Below are 19,390 nucleotides of genomic sequence, written 5' to 3' on the forward strand. Positions count from 1 at the left end.
TGTTTTTTGTGCGATATGACGTAGTGACTCCAAATTATCTTTCATAAAAATCTTATACCATATTTTCTATAATGGAGCCTAAAGAATGAAAGGGGGAAGAAACACACATGCTAACTTTGAGAGAAAGACATATTGACCAACACTACTCGTGTAATGAACATATTCTTGTTCACTACAAGGTTCTTTATCTACAAAGCACTTTTACTTTTTTACTAATACTGTGTAATTTCATGTCTCTAGTGTCCGTCCATATACTCTTCTTAAAATTTAAAAGTTCTTAAACATAGGTTTTTTTCTACTTCTACTGGGTGGAATTGTTGTCTATGAAGCATCTCTTTATTTCTTTGTGGTATCCCATTGGGTTTGATTATATTGGTTGGATTATGGAGTTGTGGATAGGTTCAAACCAGTTCCTTTCTTGATTTTGCAGCTTCCAGTGGTCTGTTTGGGCTAGGAATAAGATGATGGCGAGAGAGAGAGAGGTCTACTGTGAGTTGATTTTGATAATGGCGTTTGGAAGAGAGAGAGGTATTGTTGTGAGTGGATGTTGATGATGGCATTGGGAGAAGAAGGATGTGTTGTTGGTGGGGCGTTGGAGTCTGGCTGAGAGAGAGGTGAGAATAGGGGGTTGTGTGGCTGAATATGAAAAGGAGGAGAAATAGGAACTGTAAGTTGTTGTTTTGGGGTGTTAATGGAAGTAAAATAAGGACTGTAGGTTGCTGTTGGGGCTGTTTTTAATGGAGATGAAATAAGGACTGTAAGTTGTTGCTGGGGCTGCTGTTTTGGGGTGTTAATGGAGATGAAAGGAAAAGATTGCAGATTGTTGTTGCTGCAAGAGATGAGGGAGAGAAGTCAATAATAGGAGATGATGCGAGAGGAGGCATTGACAAGAGGTGAAGAAAATGAAAGGAGGCTGTTGTGATGAGAAAAAAGAGAAGATCAAAGAAGATGAAGAAGAGAAACAGAAAGACGAGAACAGGAGGTGCGATAATGGTATGTAAGTTCTTCTTCTTCTTTTCTTTTCCTTTTCTCCCTGTTTTCTCTTTTACTGTTGCCGTCCAAATGAGAGAGAAGATAGCGCGCTCTCTCTCTCTCTCTCTCTTTGTTGTTGTTGCCACTGCTACTATAAGAGAATGAATTTGTTTTATTTTGTATTCTTATGTTCCAGCCTTGTACGTTAGATCCTCATCCTTTTGGTCTTATCTCCTCATTCCTTCTTCGTTTTATGTCTTCTATCCCTTTTTCTTTTGTTTCTACCAAAATTAAAAGATGAGGGCATGAGAAAGGGGGCAAATCTAGAGGGTTTCCTACAGCCAAGGTTCATGTTTGAAATCGACGTTCAGATTCTCATTGCCTTCGGTGCGTGTTTTCTAGCCAATTCTTTTGGGATCAAATATTTATTTTTGGATTATATATATATAAATAAGATCATTTCCCTAGTTATAGTATTATGTAATGATTCTAAACATGTGGAAAGTGATCGACTCAAATTCAAATATAAAGAAAAGGGTATTTTTTTCAACATTGAGAAGTGGGTGCCCAGTGAGTTTGATGCGTGTTACTTCTTAACAAAACAATTAACTAACATAGTATGAAGTTACTGATATCTTAGTAATAGAGCTTTTATTTGTAAGCATGATTGGTTAAGAGTATTGATGGTGACGTACTTGGTAATTGTGTAAATTATGACTCATTGTAACTCCTTTTGTGTATAAATTACTGTGATAGAGAATTTCGATGTTCTCTATTTGGGTCTATTTTTATCGTGAGTAATAGGTGCATAGAAAAAAAATTAAAAATTAATTTTTTTTAAAGTTTTAGACATCGGGTTATGATCACTTTAGATACCGGTTTGTAACCAATGCCTAAAGTCTCAGACTTAGGACATCAGTCTCATAGACATCGAATTTTAAATCAATGTCTAAGGTATTTTTTGTATTAGTTCATTCCGTTTTATAAATATAGATTTAGAATGGGTTTTAGCCATTCTAAATTCTGAGATTTGGAATGGCTTCTAACTATTTGATCTCATTAACAATGCCTTGATAAGAGACGGTCTTTCAACCGTTTCAAACTGACTTAGGAACTGTTATAAATCGTTCATAATTTCCATTTTTATTGTAGTGAAACATTAGGACAGTCCTCTAATTCACCAATCACAATAAATGAAATAGTAAAAAAAATCATAAAACAAAGATCACTCATAGAAATCAAATAACCACACAAGAAACTTAATTCACATTAAATACAATTAGAAACAAAACACAAAATATATCATTGTAATACCTACTAATTCACAAATAACATAATAAAACAAATTGTTCAACTAAAATTAAGAATGGAAAATAAAAACACAAGTTCCAAATTTAAAACTACTTCTCACCAAAGATGTAAAGACACCAATCGTTGATACACCTTCCCAAGCCCATTACTCGACTTGTATGACCCTCATTCACTCATACCACAAACATAGGAGCATTGACAGATGGAGCTGTTATTACCACCTTCTTGACACCTCCCTATTGAAGCCAAAAAACCAAAAATTGGTAAGAATATTTGGAAAGAGAGAGAACATACAAAAAAAACTAATTATATAAGTTGAATCCACAATTGACCTTTATATGTGATGATGCCTTGTCTACTGTGGTAAAACCCCCAGAAGATTCAACAGCATAATCGGCCCCATCTCCAAGGAATCTCTTCTAGATCCTTGAATAAATTTAAGTTATTAATATTTCCAATAGATCAAACATGTTGGTAATGATCTCAAAATCAGAATAAGAATACCAATACAGGATTATTCATATGTCATGCAAGTGATTAGTTGATTATTGACACATGTTCACCACACAAAATAGAATCTTTCCCATTATGACAACATAAATTTAATTCTTTATATGCAAATATAGAAAGAAACTATCATCAGAACAGTACCTTTTACTTGTAACTTTAATTTGCTTCCCATTGATTTCCAAAGTAGAGCCATCAACAACCTTAATGGTTCCTTTAAAAACTCCATGAGTTGAATCATACTAGAACATGTATGCTTGGAAAGAAAAAAAAACTAGTACATTCATCATACTTTGCTCATAAATTTTAAGAATTCTTAATTGGTGAATTGGCAACCAATTCTACATCCCCAAATAAGATATAGACACAAATCAAAGAGTTTCTTTGCAGAATGGTTATTTAAATCCCACGTTATATTTAATATTTCATTATTTGCTTTGTCAAAAAGTAGGCGTGGCAATATAAGCTCACTAAATTTATGGACTGACCCTTACGTGTCAAGCAACTGACCCTACTTGCTCTAAGGTCTACAAGAGCCTTGTTTCTGTCAAGAGTTGTCATGCTTCCAGAATGCTCATAAACAACTTGGTCCCCTAGTTCCATAAAATTACTAACTTGAAATGAAATATATTCCATTAAAAATTTAAAAAAATGATGTAGGTAGAATGCATCCTATATCATTTTAAAGTTGATTACATGTGTTGATCGAGAACCATTTAATCTCAACTATCAAATTATTGTGTGATTTTAAAGGATGCAAGGAGCATGCATCACAATCCACTTTTTGTTAGTGATGATTGCAAAAAAAATCACAAATTTGGATTAACTTCAAATAGAACACCCTTTCTCAAAGAAGGCACGCAATGAAACGATTTTTCATTCAAAGATTTGACAGTAAAAGAGAGTGCATCATAAACCTCCAACTGTTTGCAAAATCTGCCTTTTGAATAATGTAAATCCCTTAAACTGATTTGAAAGGATTTGAGTCGTCCAAGGTGAGATGACCTGGACAAGTCAACTAGGTCTGCATGGATGATGAGATGATATGAGAAATTATGTCAGGGAATGACTGTCATTTACATGGTCCTCGCCATTATAACCTTGTTTATCCATTTTCTACTTTCTAAATTGTCGTCAATTTTGGATTATTTCATGCTAGAGACATTCCAATTCAACAGTCTATAATAATACATCCGGTGGAATCAAATCATATAAGATATCACAAAAACTGATAGTTTTGGACCAATTTACAATAGATGTAGTCTAATTCAATAGTTTATCCTAATATGTCAAGTTCGAATGGATGGTGCAGTTAGGGTGGCATCAAATCATGTAGGACATCTAAAAAAACTGACAGATCTTAAGGCAAATAGCACATTTCAGTGTGATTACCATTTTTTTCTTTTATTGCTTATGCCTTAAGCAGAAAAACCACCACCAACCTTAGAGTTAAAAGACAGGTTAGTATGTTCTACAAAGTTACAAATTCAACCATAATTTTTCCTATTAAAACTTAAGAAAACCACATTAAAAAAGAATATTTGAGTTGGGATAATCTATAATTTGGATTTCTAGGCACAACCACATGGGAAAGGTGGAAAAAATGAGTGTCGCCAGTATAATAATTTGCAAAGCAGGCATGCCTCCAATGCCCATGAAATCTAGAATTAAGATAAATAATTACACACGGGGATTGACACCATTTTTTTATGGGTAAACAAAAAAATATTTACTGAAGCTACACGAACCTGTGTAATGTAATTCTATTTAATGGTTATGTATAATCATAAATCTGTAGAGGTAAATCTATATCTAAAACATAGATAAAGTAAGTGCAAGTGCCCACCATAAGGTAGGTGCTAGTTGTTGTTCATTATGAGATGGTTCTAAGTGTTGAACTCTATAGACATTCTAATGGAAGCATTTCTCTACAAGTCAGACCAAAGGTTATTAACATTTTGGTTTGAACCTTCAATTTTCCCAATTGAGTCGCTAGGTTGTAGACACATGGGTTTGAAACCTTTGGGGAGATTTTAAATTCATCTACATGGGTTTAAGAGTCGTCACCATTCAGTTAAAGTGTGAATGGACATTATATATGTTTTTTAAAATTTTGTTTTATTGGTTTGTAGTGATTCTCATATCAGGGAAAATGGTCTACCTAAAAATCCAAGGTGAGGAGGTTTGGTTGAGGGACAAGGAAGGTATAAGACACCTTGTCCCTCCCATCCTAAGATGGTTACCAATAGATGACCAAATAGTATGATTTGAAACATTCTTGTTTGGTTTTGAGGACAAAAAAAGATATAGAAACCTAGGGAAAATTAACAATAATTTTTTTTTGAAAAAATGAACAAATCAATATGATAAGCAAGTCCTATTAAAAATAAGTGATTGCTAGAGTTTTTTGTGAGCTTGGGACTTTGATAGAAACTCACATGAATTTCATCATTTAGAATCTTAAAGCTTCAAAACAAGTTTATGTGCTCCTTAAGGAAACTTTATTTAATGGTTTGATCCTTTAGTGAGGTTCATGATTTGAACCACCTAATGTCGGAATCAAGATTACATGCATGAGATTTTGTCAATTTTGGATTGTTTTTGTTGGCTCTAAAGGTTGAATATAGGTCCATAGGGACCTACACTCTTTTTTGTAGCCATTTTAGAAGTGAGTGTATGCAAAGTGTATACATGTGATGGACTTATCAAGAGAAGATTACCTTCAAGGAGGTTTTACTCTCTAGCTCTATTTCCATTGAAAGAAAGAAAAAGAAAAATATCTATTCTATAAATTGATATCTTAAAGGAAAGTAATGAACACCTAATCTAAGAATTTAAAACTTGTTAGAATGTAAATAAATAATTATTCTAATACTCTTGAGAGCTTATTGAGGGCTTCTAGGAGGAGATTACCTCTAAGAGATTTTACTTTCTACCTCTTAACCTAATTAAGGCAAATTAAGATCTACATTGCTACAATCAAATAAAGCATAAATTTGCTTAAATAAAAAAAAATAAAAATAAATAAATAGATGAGGAAAGTTTTAAAAGGGAATCACATAAAAGACTAGAACTAAGCCCCACCTTGGTCTATTCTTCTTCTTCTTGGTTTATTTTTCTTGGATTTTTAAAGAGGTTTTGAGAGAATAAGAAGGTTTAGAGAGGTTCGGGAGAGTTTGGGTGTGACTCCCCTGAAATACTAACATAAAACCTTGTGTCAAATCTTGAGGTACTAGGTGATGCCTCGAGATTTTGGCATGGTTTACTCTGCTTATGTTAGCATTCCTAGGCACTCAAAACCTGCTAAACGATACACATAATATCCCACATATAAATATATACAAAAATAGAACAACAACGAAAGTCTATATGCATCTAACAACGTAAGATAGATTAGAGTGCCGAATGAGTAAAATATACAGGATTTACAAAATACCCTTTCACTAACATATTCTTGACCCTCAACTTCAAATCTATATACAACCTGAACGAACTAACACGGCTAGAAGGTATAGCCTTAGTACTCACTAGGTAACAAACTTTGGTTGTCTATTTGACCAATCAAATGATCATCACTCGTCGACTCTATGCCCGTCTCCATAACTACATACTCTAAAACTATAAAAAAAAAAAAGGGAAGAAAATGGTGAGTAATGAAGGTGTGGCACCCTTGAAATACTAAAACAAAATCCATGTCAAATCTTGAGGTACTAGGTGATACCTCGAAACTTCAACATGGTTTCCTCTACTTATGTTACACTTCCAAGGCACTCAAATACCTGATAAACCATGAACAATATAACTTGCATGTATAAATATCTATAAAATAGAACAACAGTGGAAGTCTATATACAACTAACAACATAAGATAAATCAGAGTACGAAAGAAATGAAAATATACAAGATTTACAAAATGCTTTCTCACTAACATAGTCTTAACCTTCAACCCAAAATCTATATACAACCAGGATGAACTGATGCAGCTAGTAGATATAGCCCTAGTGCTTACCAAATAATGAACCCTGGTCGTCTATGTGACCTACTAGGTGATCCTCGCTCGCTGACTCTATGTCCTACTTGGCAATAGTAGGCTTTAAAACTAAAAAAAATAAGAGGAAAAATGTGAGTAATGAAGGTTACTCATTAGGTAAATAAACAATTCCTTCAATAACCTTTCCTAGAATGAATGAGTAAGCATTCCCAATTATTTCAATGCATACAAAGTTTTACAATATAAACTATGATTAACTAGTATATATAGCTAGGGGTGAGCAAATTAACAGTTAAAATCTACAATACATCAATCAGTAGTACTCATTCTATAACATTTTCTTTTATACAATTCTAATTGATAAATTGAAACAATAAACATGCTTTTCATTTTATAATTCAAAATAATACAACAAATACATAATACACAATAGTAAAGTAGTGGAATTAGATAGTTGAGATTCTACGACTGGATAGTTCCTTGTTGGGACATGATTTTCCAATGATTCACTAGTATAGAATTGTACCGTTAGTTCCTGATTTTGTGGCCAATCGCCACAACATACCACACTTGGGTGACCATTTATCCGGCTCAATTAAGTATTTGACGTGATCGTAAACAATGAGTCTATTTTTGACGTGTCAAGATATTTGACTACTCTAGACTGTTAGTAATCACTGACTAGCCATTTTCGTCTATGCCTATCAGGCGTGCATGTGATTTTCATTATACATCCCCATTCGTGTACAATAAGTTCATTGAAAAAGATAGAAAATAATAAACTTGGATTTCAGTTGTGATTTTACTCTTATACGTATCCCATACCACATATGAGCTTGGTTGTCCATACTGTACATCCCACGATAGTAAATCATTCTAGATGATATGATGAACTATCATTTCAAGTATTTATAGGCTCTTTAGCAGCTCACAAAATAAATAAATAAATAAATATATATATATATATATATTATATATATATATATATATATATATATATATATATATATTCTTTAAAAATAAATAAGAAATTAACATTACAGAGTTGAGAATGGATATCCAATTTCTTACTATGCAATTGTGGTCACTTGACCTAAATTAAATAATAGTACAGGAATGTAAAGAGTGACTTGGGTTAATAGAAAGTAAATAAACATGTAAATCACCTCGTAACAACATAAAATAAATTAATCTTGGATATCCGTTCATTAACCCACACATAACGTCATAATGTAAAATGCAAACATCACCCCTCGGGTGTGATTATGACATTTTACCGTTTCATCCCTTTTTCTCATTTTTTTGATGTTCATACTTGTTGAACTTCTTGATGTTTATCAAATAAACCTTAATTCCATTAATTTTCAAATCATTTTTCAACTTTAAAATTTATTTTTGTCATTTAAATAGAAAAATCTCAAAATTTAGGTCAACATGAGGTCAAAGCAGATGCATAAAACCAAACTGCAAAAATTAGGTCTGGCGGCAACTAGCGGTGGCACCGCCAAAATGGCTTGTGGTAGGTGGTAGTGGCACAACCAATGCTATCGACATCACTTGATAGTCTGCATGAAAATTAAATTTTTTTCTAATTGTTTGGGTTTTTCATCAATTTTTTCATATAGTATCCCACCCACATATAACTTGTTATAGACATAATTAAAACACATCAAACACGTATGTTCCACATGAATTTGAAATAAAGGAAGAAGATTTTACAATTTAAAACAACATCAATAGTTTGATAAATAATCCAAATGCAATTTTTGAAATTTACAATTACTAATGGAAATTGTAAGCCCCTACCAAATCCGTGGTTGTTATAAATGAATAAACAACATGAAATTTGAGGTGAGCAGTACGGGAATCGAGGTGAATAGAACTTAGTTTGATAAATAACCCAAATACAATTTTTGAAATTTACAATTATCAATAAAAATTGTAAGTCCCTACCAAATTCGTGGTTGTTATAAATGAATAAACAACATGAAATTTGAGGTCAGCAGTACAGGAATCGAGGTGAATAGAACTTAGGGGGCGATTGATTTCTAAAACTATTGGATAGATTGTGAAGGTCTCGATGATGGTGTTCTCTTTTCCTCCTATGATGGAAGACAAATCTAACTTTATGTAAATGAAACCTAAGTGGAATACGTCAAAACCTACTCGAGGGTGTGGCTGATTTTTTGTGGAGAATAAAGAAAGATAAAAAAAAATGAGGATCAAAGGTGGTGATGATGTAGAGCTCGTTGATGCCAACAATTTTCTCTCCTTCATCTATGATCAATGAGGTCCCATTCACGATGAATCTCAAGGCAAAGAGGGTTGAAACCCTTAGGTTCCAAATTGTCTAAGTCGATTCGGTTTTGTCTTGGAGAAGATAATGAGTTTAAAGAATTATAAATTATATAAAGGACTTATAGGATGAATTCGGTATTTTCTAATTTGTTTATATTCTTTTTGGTCATAGTTTGAATTTTTGGACTCGAAAATTGACGAGTGAATACTCCATTCTTTAAATTTTTTCGTTGATGACCTAATGGTTAGATTAGATTCTTCCACTTCTCATTCTAACAAAAATTTTACCTTTTGGCTCCATTTGATATGAAAATCGAGGATTTTATAATTTTTTCGTTCAAACTCGAGGGCACTCTTTACTAAAATTTCTCACCTAACCATACATGAAACATGTTAACGGTCCTAGCTTTATAGGTATTTATGGAGTGGATAGTCGATAAATTGGAGCTTGCGGTCTCTGAATCTGCCTTTTTGGTCCCTTTGGCCCTGATGGCCTCACTAGAGCCCCAATTGATCTATAACTCGATAGGAGAGGAATTCTGTAATATGGATACATTGACCCAGAGGCATTCGGCTTCGAATACATCAGCCTTTTAACCGAGTCTAATCTGGGAGGAAAAGAAGTCTAGGGTCGATTGATCTATCCCTTGGAAGTTTGTAACACCATTTCCTCTCGCTCAACTCTCTGAGCTCGACTCACCGTATCTTTATAAATGGTGGTCTCAATCATCGATATTCTGGACCTTAGATAGGGTTACAATCTTCTACAAAATCTACGGGCCTTTTACAGATCAGTTAAAATAAGCTCAGATGCATATCGTGCCAACCGAGTGAATTTCAGTTCATAGCCTGTCACTGACAGGTTACCCTCTACCAATCCCAAAAACCTTCGCTACATTTGACTTGAAAGCGCCGAAAGGGAGTCACAAGCCTTCTTCCTTGAATCCATAATAAGGAGCTACCTCTATTTCATATCCTCGGGGTACTAAAGCAGTTCCAGTTGGTCCCCTTTACAAAGAGGGCCTCTTCCTTACACTCGACTTAAACAACCTTCGGACTACTTATGCTTGATTCTTGAGCCGTCTTGGATATAAATCTATCGAGAAATATCCTTTCAAAATCTATCCACTTGACTAGTCCATCATCTCCCAATATATTCCTCTCGGAATGCCACCAATGATTGACATCCTCGTCTAACTGAAATGTCACCACCGTCACCCACTGATCTTTCAGGCACTGCATGGTACTCACTCAAAATCTCTCGAGTCTTTAAAACCCACTCTTCGACCTCAGTTGGATCGAAAGAACCCCTAACTCTTGGTAGACGTAGCCATTGGAAATTATATAACCATATCCTTGAATCTGCCTGTCTTTAGGGCTGGGGAACTCTCTCATAGGCACAACATGTGGCCATGGTCCTTGTGGTGGGGCCTAGGGTGAAATAGAATCTGTCCCTTATGAAGAAGCCTAGCACTCTCCTCAGTTATCTTGGCCTATGACTCAAGCATCTCTTCTCTAAACTTGGTTTGAGACTCAACCATATGTCCCATAAATGACATTAGTTGTTTGATTCAATGCTTGTCTCGTCTCTACTGTGTTTCGGCCTCTCCCTCGGCCTATACCTCATCCACTTATCTTGCTTATGTTTGTCAGTAATAAGGTACTTATTAGAATAAGGCCAAAATCATTCTTAATTACTACTTTAGCCTAGAATTTAGTAATAGACATCATTTCCATTACTAATAGAATGAACCTAGAATCTTATCCTAGGTTTACTAGGTTTTACGAATTTCTAGACATAGAAGAGCTCGTAATCTCAATATAGAACAACTAGTTAGTTTGGGTATCAGATTCTTGATATCATCCTATGATATCAATTACTTCTATGTAATAGAGCTATCTATGTCCCATATGGACCTAATACTAAGCTTTAATACAACTCTATTGTGCCCTCAAAATCTCGAAGTACTAACATAAAATCCTATGTCAAATCTCGAGGTACTAAGTAGTGTCTCGGCATAGTTTTTTCTACTTATGCTAGCATTGCAAGGCATTCAAAACCTGTTAAACCATACACATAATATCCTACATATAAATATATACAAAAATAGAACAACAACAGAAGTCTATATACATCTAACAATGTAGTATAGATCACAGTGCAGAAGGAGTAAAATATACATGATTAAAAAAATGCCATCTTACTAACATAGTCCTGACCTTCAATTCAAAATATATACACAACTTGGATGGACTAACGTGGCTAGAAGGTATATCCCCAATGCTCACCAGGTAACGAATTCTAGTCGTCTATTTGACCAACCAAATTATTCTCGCTCGCCAATTCTATACCCATCTTGGCAACTACAGGTTCTAAAATTAAAAAAACGGGAAGGAAAAGGTGAGTAACGAAGATAACTCAATAGGTAAACAAGCAATTCCTACTAATAACCTCTCTTAGTATAAACGAGTAAGCATTCTCAATCATTTCAATTTATGCAAAGTTTTACAAGATAAACTATGATTAACTGGTACATATAACCAGAAATAAACAATTAAAACGTTAAAATTCACATTACATCACTCAACAGTACTCATACTATAACATTTTCTTTTTATACAATTCTAATTGATAAAATTGAAACACTAAACATGATTTTCATTTTATATTTTAAAATAATGCAATAGATATATAATACACAATGGTGGAGTAATTGTGACAACAGAAAGTAAATTAACCCTGGATATCTAATCATCAACCTACATATAACACAATAATGTAAAATGCAGACATCATCCCTCGGGTGTGATTATGAGATTTTATTATTTCATCATTTTTTTTTCTTTTTTTCAATATTCGCACTTTTCAAATTTTGCGATCCTGATCAAATCAATCTCCATTCATTTAATATCCAATCATTTCTTAACTTTAAAATTTATTTTTGTCTTTTAAATTGAAAAATCTCAAAATTTGGGTCAACATGGGGTCCGAGTAGATACATCGAACCAAACTGCCAAAACCAGGTTTGACGATGGCACCGCCAGAATTTCCTGTGGTAGGTGGTAGTGGCACCTCTAGTGCTACCTACAGCATTGGACAGTCTGTACGAAAATTGGATTTTTTTTTTAATTTTTGGGTCTTTTGTCGGTTCTTCGATACACTATCCCCCACCTACGTATAATTTGTTATAAAACATAATCAAAACACATCAAACACCTATACTTCTCATGAATATGAAATAAAAGAAGAGCATACTAATTTTTGAAGTAAAATTTCAAATTAAATAAATAACTTAAATGCATTTTCGAAATCTACGATTATCAATAAGAATTGTAAGTTTTTTTTTACCAAAATCGTACTTGTAGGAAATGAAGAAACAACATGAAAATCAAGGTGCACGGCACGAAAATCGAGTTGGATGTGTTTGATGTGTGAAAAAATCGAATGGGTTGCAGAGATCTTGATGATGATGTTCTCCTTTCCTTCTTCGACGGAAGACGAATCTGACTTTAAGTAGATTAAACCTTGAGTAGTATACGTTGAAACTGACTAGAGGGTGTGGCTAGTTTTTTATGGAGGATGAAGAAAGAGAAAGAAAATTGAGGATCCAAGATGGTGAAGTCATAGAGCTTGTTGACGTCGACAACTTTTTCTTCTTTGTTGATAATCAACGAGGTCCCGTTCATGATGAATCTCGAGGCAAAGACAATTGAAGCCCTCTGGTCTAGGTCGCCTGGTTTTGTTTCTTTTGGAGAAGAAAATGAACTTAAAGAACTTATAAGTCATTTATATAAAGAATGTGAGGGACAAAGTTGGTATTTTCTTACTTGTTTTTATTTTTGAACACTGTTCAACTTTTCGAGCTCGAAAATTGATGAGTGAATACCCTATTATTTAAATTTTTCCGTTACGAACCAAATGGTGTGATTAGATTCTTTCAATTCTCGCTCTAACAAAAATTTCACTTCTTAGTCCTATTTGATATGAAAATCGAAGATTTTGTAACGTTTCCGTTTAAACTTGAATTTGAGCATACGTACAGGCTAAAGTATGTTTTTCGACCATTTTGAATCCAACGATGAAGTCAAATTTCATTAAAAGTAAACATAAGAAAATTTGAAAGTTTTACCCTAAGTCTTACTTTTAGAATTTTCTCAATATTTTACTATTTGATTTTTCTCAAGATACCAATAAAAAACTCAGGGTATTACATTAGGAAAATTTTTAAATCACTTGAGCTCCTCTTCCTTTTGCCTTGGATGGGATCTTATTTATAGGATTTTGAAAGATCCTTGGGAAAAAACTTGTCCTAAATCATAGGATTTCTAGTATTTTTTATAAAATCTCTAGAGAAAATCCAAATTACCTTTCCTCTCTTGCACTTGATGATCTTTTACTCACCTATAGGACTCATTAATCAAGATGATAGGATTGTAAAAGGTCATAATTTCTGGAGAATTCTTTGAGCAGGGTAAAAAGATCCTAGGTCCTTGGCTTTGGGCCAAATCCTAAAGAATTAGACTAGATGACATGTAACTATGAACTTGGATTTTGGTTATTAAGGTCAACTAGCCTAAGTAATCTTCTGACAACCTAAGGTTATGAATGTCTTTGTTCACAAGTTCTAGAGAATTCTTTGAGTTGGGTAAAGTGGTTAAAATCCATTGAACTAGGTCTAATTACATTGGCTCTTATTACATTGGGTCTTATACTTATGTGGGAACCAATTTGACTAAGGGTCTTTATTATAAGAATATGCAAATTACAATAAGACCATGATGGTAAGTTTATTGAATGATTAAAAAATGGTCAAAATAGTAAAATGTAGGGATTTTCTTGAGGAAAAATTCATTAAAAGGTAGGTTAAAGGATAATTAACCCTAACAAAATTTGAGTGCACATGGGTTAGAAAACTGCCCAGTAGAATTGGCTTTAGGTGAACCAAGGCTTGAACAAAATTTATGCTTGGCCATAGGTCACCCTTGGACCAAGCAAGATTTCTTTCTAGCCATGGGTGACTCTTGGTCAGGCTTAAAATTTGTTCTAGCCGTAGGTCACCCTTGGCCAGACTAAATTTTTCTTCTGATCGTGGGTTACCCTTGGCCAGGCTAAATTTTTCTGCAAATGGTCCTTAGACCTTGGCTGTTTGAAAAATGGGGTATTTGAACCCTCTTGAAAGCTACTTTTGGTCAAACCCTTTCTAGGAAGATTTCTGTTGCTCTCTAACTTTGCCTAGGCAAAAATGGGGTGTCTACATCCAACATCATCGAGCCCTAGGAACAAGTTCTTGGATTCTTTCTGTCATAAATCGAGCAACGTGAGCACCTAACATAACCATTCGAGAAGAAACATGGCTCCGAATAAGAATCAAACCCCGATTTGACAAAATCGCCTCCAAAATCAATCTAGATCAGTCCCTGAAATACCTAAAAGCTAATTTTTTATGAAATCACCAGAAAATTGTAGAAATTCCAAAAAAAAAGAGAAAGAGAGAGAGAGAGACTTATCAAGAATTCGAGATGGAAGGGAAGATAAGACAAAATAAGAGATCGATCGAAACAAATAGAGAGTGTTAGGGTTCAATCGCAACGTTCTGCCCTAAACTCCCTCTATTGGTTTTTTGTTTTCCGATTTCACAATTCTCTTTATTAATAGGGAGGCTTATTTAAGAAATATGCTCACAAAATTCATCGGCTTAGAGCCCCAAAATTTCGTCGAAGATGGCTTGACAATTTTTTTTGTCAAATTCCCCATTTTTCACATAGTGACTGCATGTATAAGAGCATGAAAAATAACTGTTTCAACAGTCAAAATATACACTTCAGTTTCACTTTTCTATTTTTGATTTCTATTTAAACATTTTAGGATTGTTTTAACTTCGATTTTGTCGTAGATATAACATTAGTTAAGAAGTTTTGGAAAAATTCAAATTCAAATTCAAATTATTGTTTTGGGTAAGCTTTAATCATTTTCTTTTCTAAATCTACGTGCCATTCGATGAGGCGATTGGTAGGGTATGACTTTGAAAGCTGGCATCATAAATGGTCTTCAAAGCTACTAACAAAAAATGAAAAATAAAAAATGCTTGATGCCATGCCTATCAATAAGAAGAAAAATAACGAATATCAAGTTGGCATCTAAATGTATTCCATTCAAAGGTAAGAAAAAAACACTGCAACGTCTCTTTTATCAAATTTCCCCTTCCTAGAAATTTATGGCTCACTTCTATAGTAATTTTAATGCCCCTTGGGAGATGTTGGGATGGTTCATAGTTACATGTATGATCCAAAAGAATAGTCATTATTAGAGTGAGATTATCAAATTGACTCATGGCTCAGGTAATTATGTCATGGTTGGTCCTTCGAAAAGCTTAGTTAACTTGAAATGTTGCAATATTTCATGAGGAAGGAAAAATTATAAGAGTAGTGAAGCAAAAAATTACTCCTCTAATGGAGTTGGATTTATTCATGGACCTAAAGGTCCAAACGTCCCTAGAGGAGTGAGGAGTGTTAAATGAGCTCAATAGTCCACTTAAAAGGGTGAGAGATGCCACCATCCACGTTGTTTGCTAAAGGAAACCGTAGAATGGTTGACATAAATCTCTGATTCAATGTGGCTCCCAGAGGAGGTAGATTCAACGATAGTCTTATGATTGCCATCAACTTGTTCTTTGGGAATACTATAAGGAGTTCCAGTCTCTAATGGAAGTTCTTATATTTGTGCTACTAAATTCATGAACATCAATACTAAACTAGATTCCAAGATTTGGTATTTCAAGTTGAATTATGGCCGAGTTACTCTAGCAGGTGGAGCATTGGAAGAAGGTTTCCTTGGAGAAATTAATGTACCATTATTAGTCGATGAATCTCATTACTCTTAGAAACAAAATATATCATTTTGTTCAAATCAGGATATGAACTCTCTCGAGCAATTAGAAGACTTTCTTTTTTCTTTTATTCTAGAAAGGTCTTTAAAACAAAACAGTTGCCGTCAATTTAAATACATTTATCTTTTTTAACTAAATAATAAATAAAAACTATACAATATGTTTGAATGACAAATCATGTAAAGGGTCATGCCCCAAGAAGTACATTACAATATTTTTCTACTTTAGCACCGCTCGCTTACATAACAAAAAAAAATTACCAAAACCAATGTACACTTGTGCCTACTTTGTTAATTGCTTATATTTCAAGTAGTCTTTATTTAGCAAACTAGGATTCTGGTGAAGTCATTCCAATGCTAATGATCTGCTCCATGCATGTTGCAAAAGGTTTTGAATTTCACTTGTGGTTATAGGCATAACTATATTCAAAGAGAGACAGAAGTTAGAAACAAACCTATAAGAAAAAAAAATTCATCAAGAACAATTAAATAAAATGGGAAAGAGAACTAAAAAAAGAGCTAGAAGACGAAAACTCACTTATAACATGAATTTTCAAGAAGCTCCAAACCATGCACGTCAGGCATGAGAGCATCTCTTAACCACCTGCCTATAGGAGTTTCATCATGCATGAGATAACTTGAGCTAATAAAATGTCCAACAAAATAAAGAGAATTTCAATGTAAGCATCTAACTACTAACCTTTGGTTTGCTATTAGGTTGGGATCGGACCAGTGGCCTCATGATTGCAGTGATCATCCAATTAAGCTTCACCATCACCACCATGGTGATGATCATCATCAAAGTTTTACCCCAAAAATTTGGAGAGATCCTTGAAATCAGGTACAAGCTAAAAAATCCAACAAGGTTCATTCTTTTGATAGTGAAAAAATAAATAGTAAAATCAAGAAATTGAAGCTGTTGTCCATGGAAAAAACCTAGGGAAACCAGCACTATAAAAGAAATCCTGACTAGAGGTCTCCATTTATAAATTATTTTAACAATCCTGTGTACAGTCAAAAGACCATTTAACCCTTATCAATTTTCCAAAAATGGTTATATATTTAATGAGTATGCACCCTACATTTTACCACATTAATGCACCAAATCTCGTCATAATTACAAAATTTATTTGCCAACAAATCTAGGCTAGTGACTATCTTGTCAGAGAAATCAAGACTCAATTCTATCCATGCTAACAAAACCTAATGATTGCCTTGACAAAGCAATGATGTTAGCCAGTTAAGCGAATCATATCTTTGCAAATGACTCAAGATTTGATCATATCCTTGCTAGCTAATCCTAGTGATTGTCCTATTGCAAATGTTCTCTGCCTGCAAATCCAGGTGACTGTCCTAGCAGAGGAATCAATACTCAATTTTATCTATTCTAACAAATTCGGGTGTTTGTCTTGATAAAGAAATGACAATAGAAATCCTATCCTAGCAAAGGACTCAAGATTTGATCTTATCTATGCTAGCGAATCATAATGAATATCCTATCATAATTACAAAGATTTTTTCATATCATAATTACAAAGAAATCATATCCTGACAGAGGAATCAAGACTTAATTCTATCCATGGGAGCCAAGCTTGGTGATAAACCTGACAAAGAAATGATAAGCTTGGTGATAATCCTGACAAAGCAATAACGTTAGCCAATCAAGGGAATCCTATCTAGACAAAGGACTCAAGATTTGATCTTATCCATGCTAGTGATTCTTAGTGAATATCCTATCATAATTACAAAGAAATCCTATCTTGGTAGAGGAATCAAGACTTAATTCTATCCATGGGAGCCAAGCTTAGTGATTATCCTGACAAAGCAATGACGTTAACTAGTCAAGGGAATCCTATCTAGACAAAGGACTCAAGATTTGATCTTATCCCTACTATATGAAAATTATTGTAAAAATAAACTTACAATTTTCTCCGTCGTTGTCAAATCATTGGGCTTGTAAGTCATGAGAAATAAGGTTACTCGACTTGGCTCAGTAGTCGTTGAACCTTTTAATTTCTATGTGCATCACATTAAGACAATGACAACAAGATTATTTTAAAATAGAAATAATATTTGGGCATGTAACTCATAGACAACATAATAGATAAAAAAAATATATACCTCATCATATCTCATACAAGCTATACTCTTTATCCCAACTATATGGGTCATTGTCTATTGAGCACAGTTTGCCTTATTTTTACGATTTCAAGACTACATTAAGTAATTTGTGAGAAGTTAAATATATGAGACATAGAGTACCTCATAATTTGTTAGCAATTTTTTATAACTGAATATGTACAAATTTCAAACATAAAATACACCTGCCTGTAGACACCCCATTTTTGCATCCGCCTGATTAATCAATTCGTCAACCCGATCGCAATGGTTCCCAATGATAGATGTCTATTCCAATGCTTTATTTTGTTACCAGATATGTTTTAGAAATCCGGATGAGGTATCTCGAACTGACAAAACTTAGAAACCACGCTACGCTAGGAAAATACGACCATAGAAACATAGAAATCATCATCTTGCAGACTAAAAAGAAGCTTCACGATAAAAATCACTAAAAATGACTAAATTATCAAAATACCCCTAACACCAAAACAACCCTAGAACCTACGTTACGATTAGGAAAACTCATTCAAATACATAAAATAACAAATCGAAATCAAATAAATCATTTCGCCAATTTTCACAAAATTTGACAAAATTACGAAAATGCCCCTCATAAAGTTCACAACCATTTCATACAAAAAAACTTCATAAACGACAAAAATCAACATTCCCATCGAATTCCTTATGAAAAACTGATTCCAAAACATCCTGGAACATTGAAAAACGACTTAAAATGTAAAGAATCCTCTCCGAGGGTAAAACGGTAATTTTACAATTTTAATAATTAAAATTTTTGAAATTAATAAATAAACCATTAAATAATGTAAAGTGAAACATTAATAAAATTAATTTAAAAATTTTAACAAAAAAATCGACCAATCAGGCTTTTAGGCAAAATTGTTGATGGTTGCTAGGATATTTATTCAAAGACCCCTCCATCTAGGGGCCCAAAGAATTAAAGATATAATAAAAGGGGGTTCTCCAAAAATTAAAGTCAATCAAGTAAGACTAAAGTCAACCTTAAAGTCAATCAAGTAAGACTAAAGTCAAGATATTAAAAGCCAACCAAGAAAGACTAAAGTCAAAGTATTAAAGTCAATCTCATAAGACTAAAGTCAAAATCCTAAATCTAAACCCTAATCTAAACTAATCAAGTCAATCTCATAAAACTAAAGTCAAAACCCTAATTTAAACTAATCAAGTCAATCTCATAAGACTAAAGTCAAAACCCTAAATTAAAAGCCCAAAGACTAAGTCAATCTCATAAGACCAAAGTCAAAACCCTAATTAAAACTCTAAAAGAA

General features: G+C 33.6%; 1 long non-coding RNA gene across 1 annotated transcript; it reads right to left on the reverse strand.

Annotated features, from left to right (window-relative positions):
* Window positions 1-16,077: 16,077 nt before the first annotated feature.
* LOC147391038 (uncharacterized) lies at window positions 16,078-17,273 on the reverse strand. The gene is made up of 3 exons (XR_015170225.1): window positions 16,666-17,273; window positions 16,504-16,573; window positions 16,078-16,385 (listed from the first exon to the last, which is right to left on the reverse strand). It is a non-coding gene; the product is annotated as an uncharacterized LOC147391038 (long non-coding RNA).
* Window positions 17,274-19,390: the final 2,117 nt, after the last annotated feature.

The sequence above is a fragment of the Akebia trifoliata genome, chromosome 11 (genome assembly GCF_017979445.1).
Source record: "Akebia trifoliata isolate Shusen 1 chromosome 11, ASM1797944v1, whole genome shotgun sequence".
In the NCBI taxonomy this organism is placed as follows: domain Eukaryota; kingdom Viridiplantae; phylum Streptophyta; class Magnoliopsida; order Ranunculales; family Lardizabalaceae; genus Akebia; species Akebia trifoliata.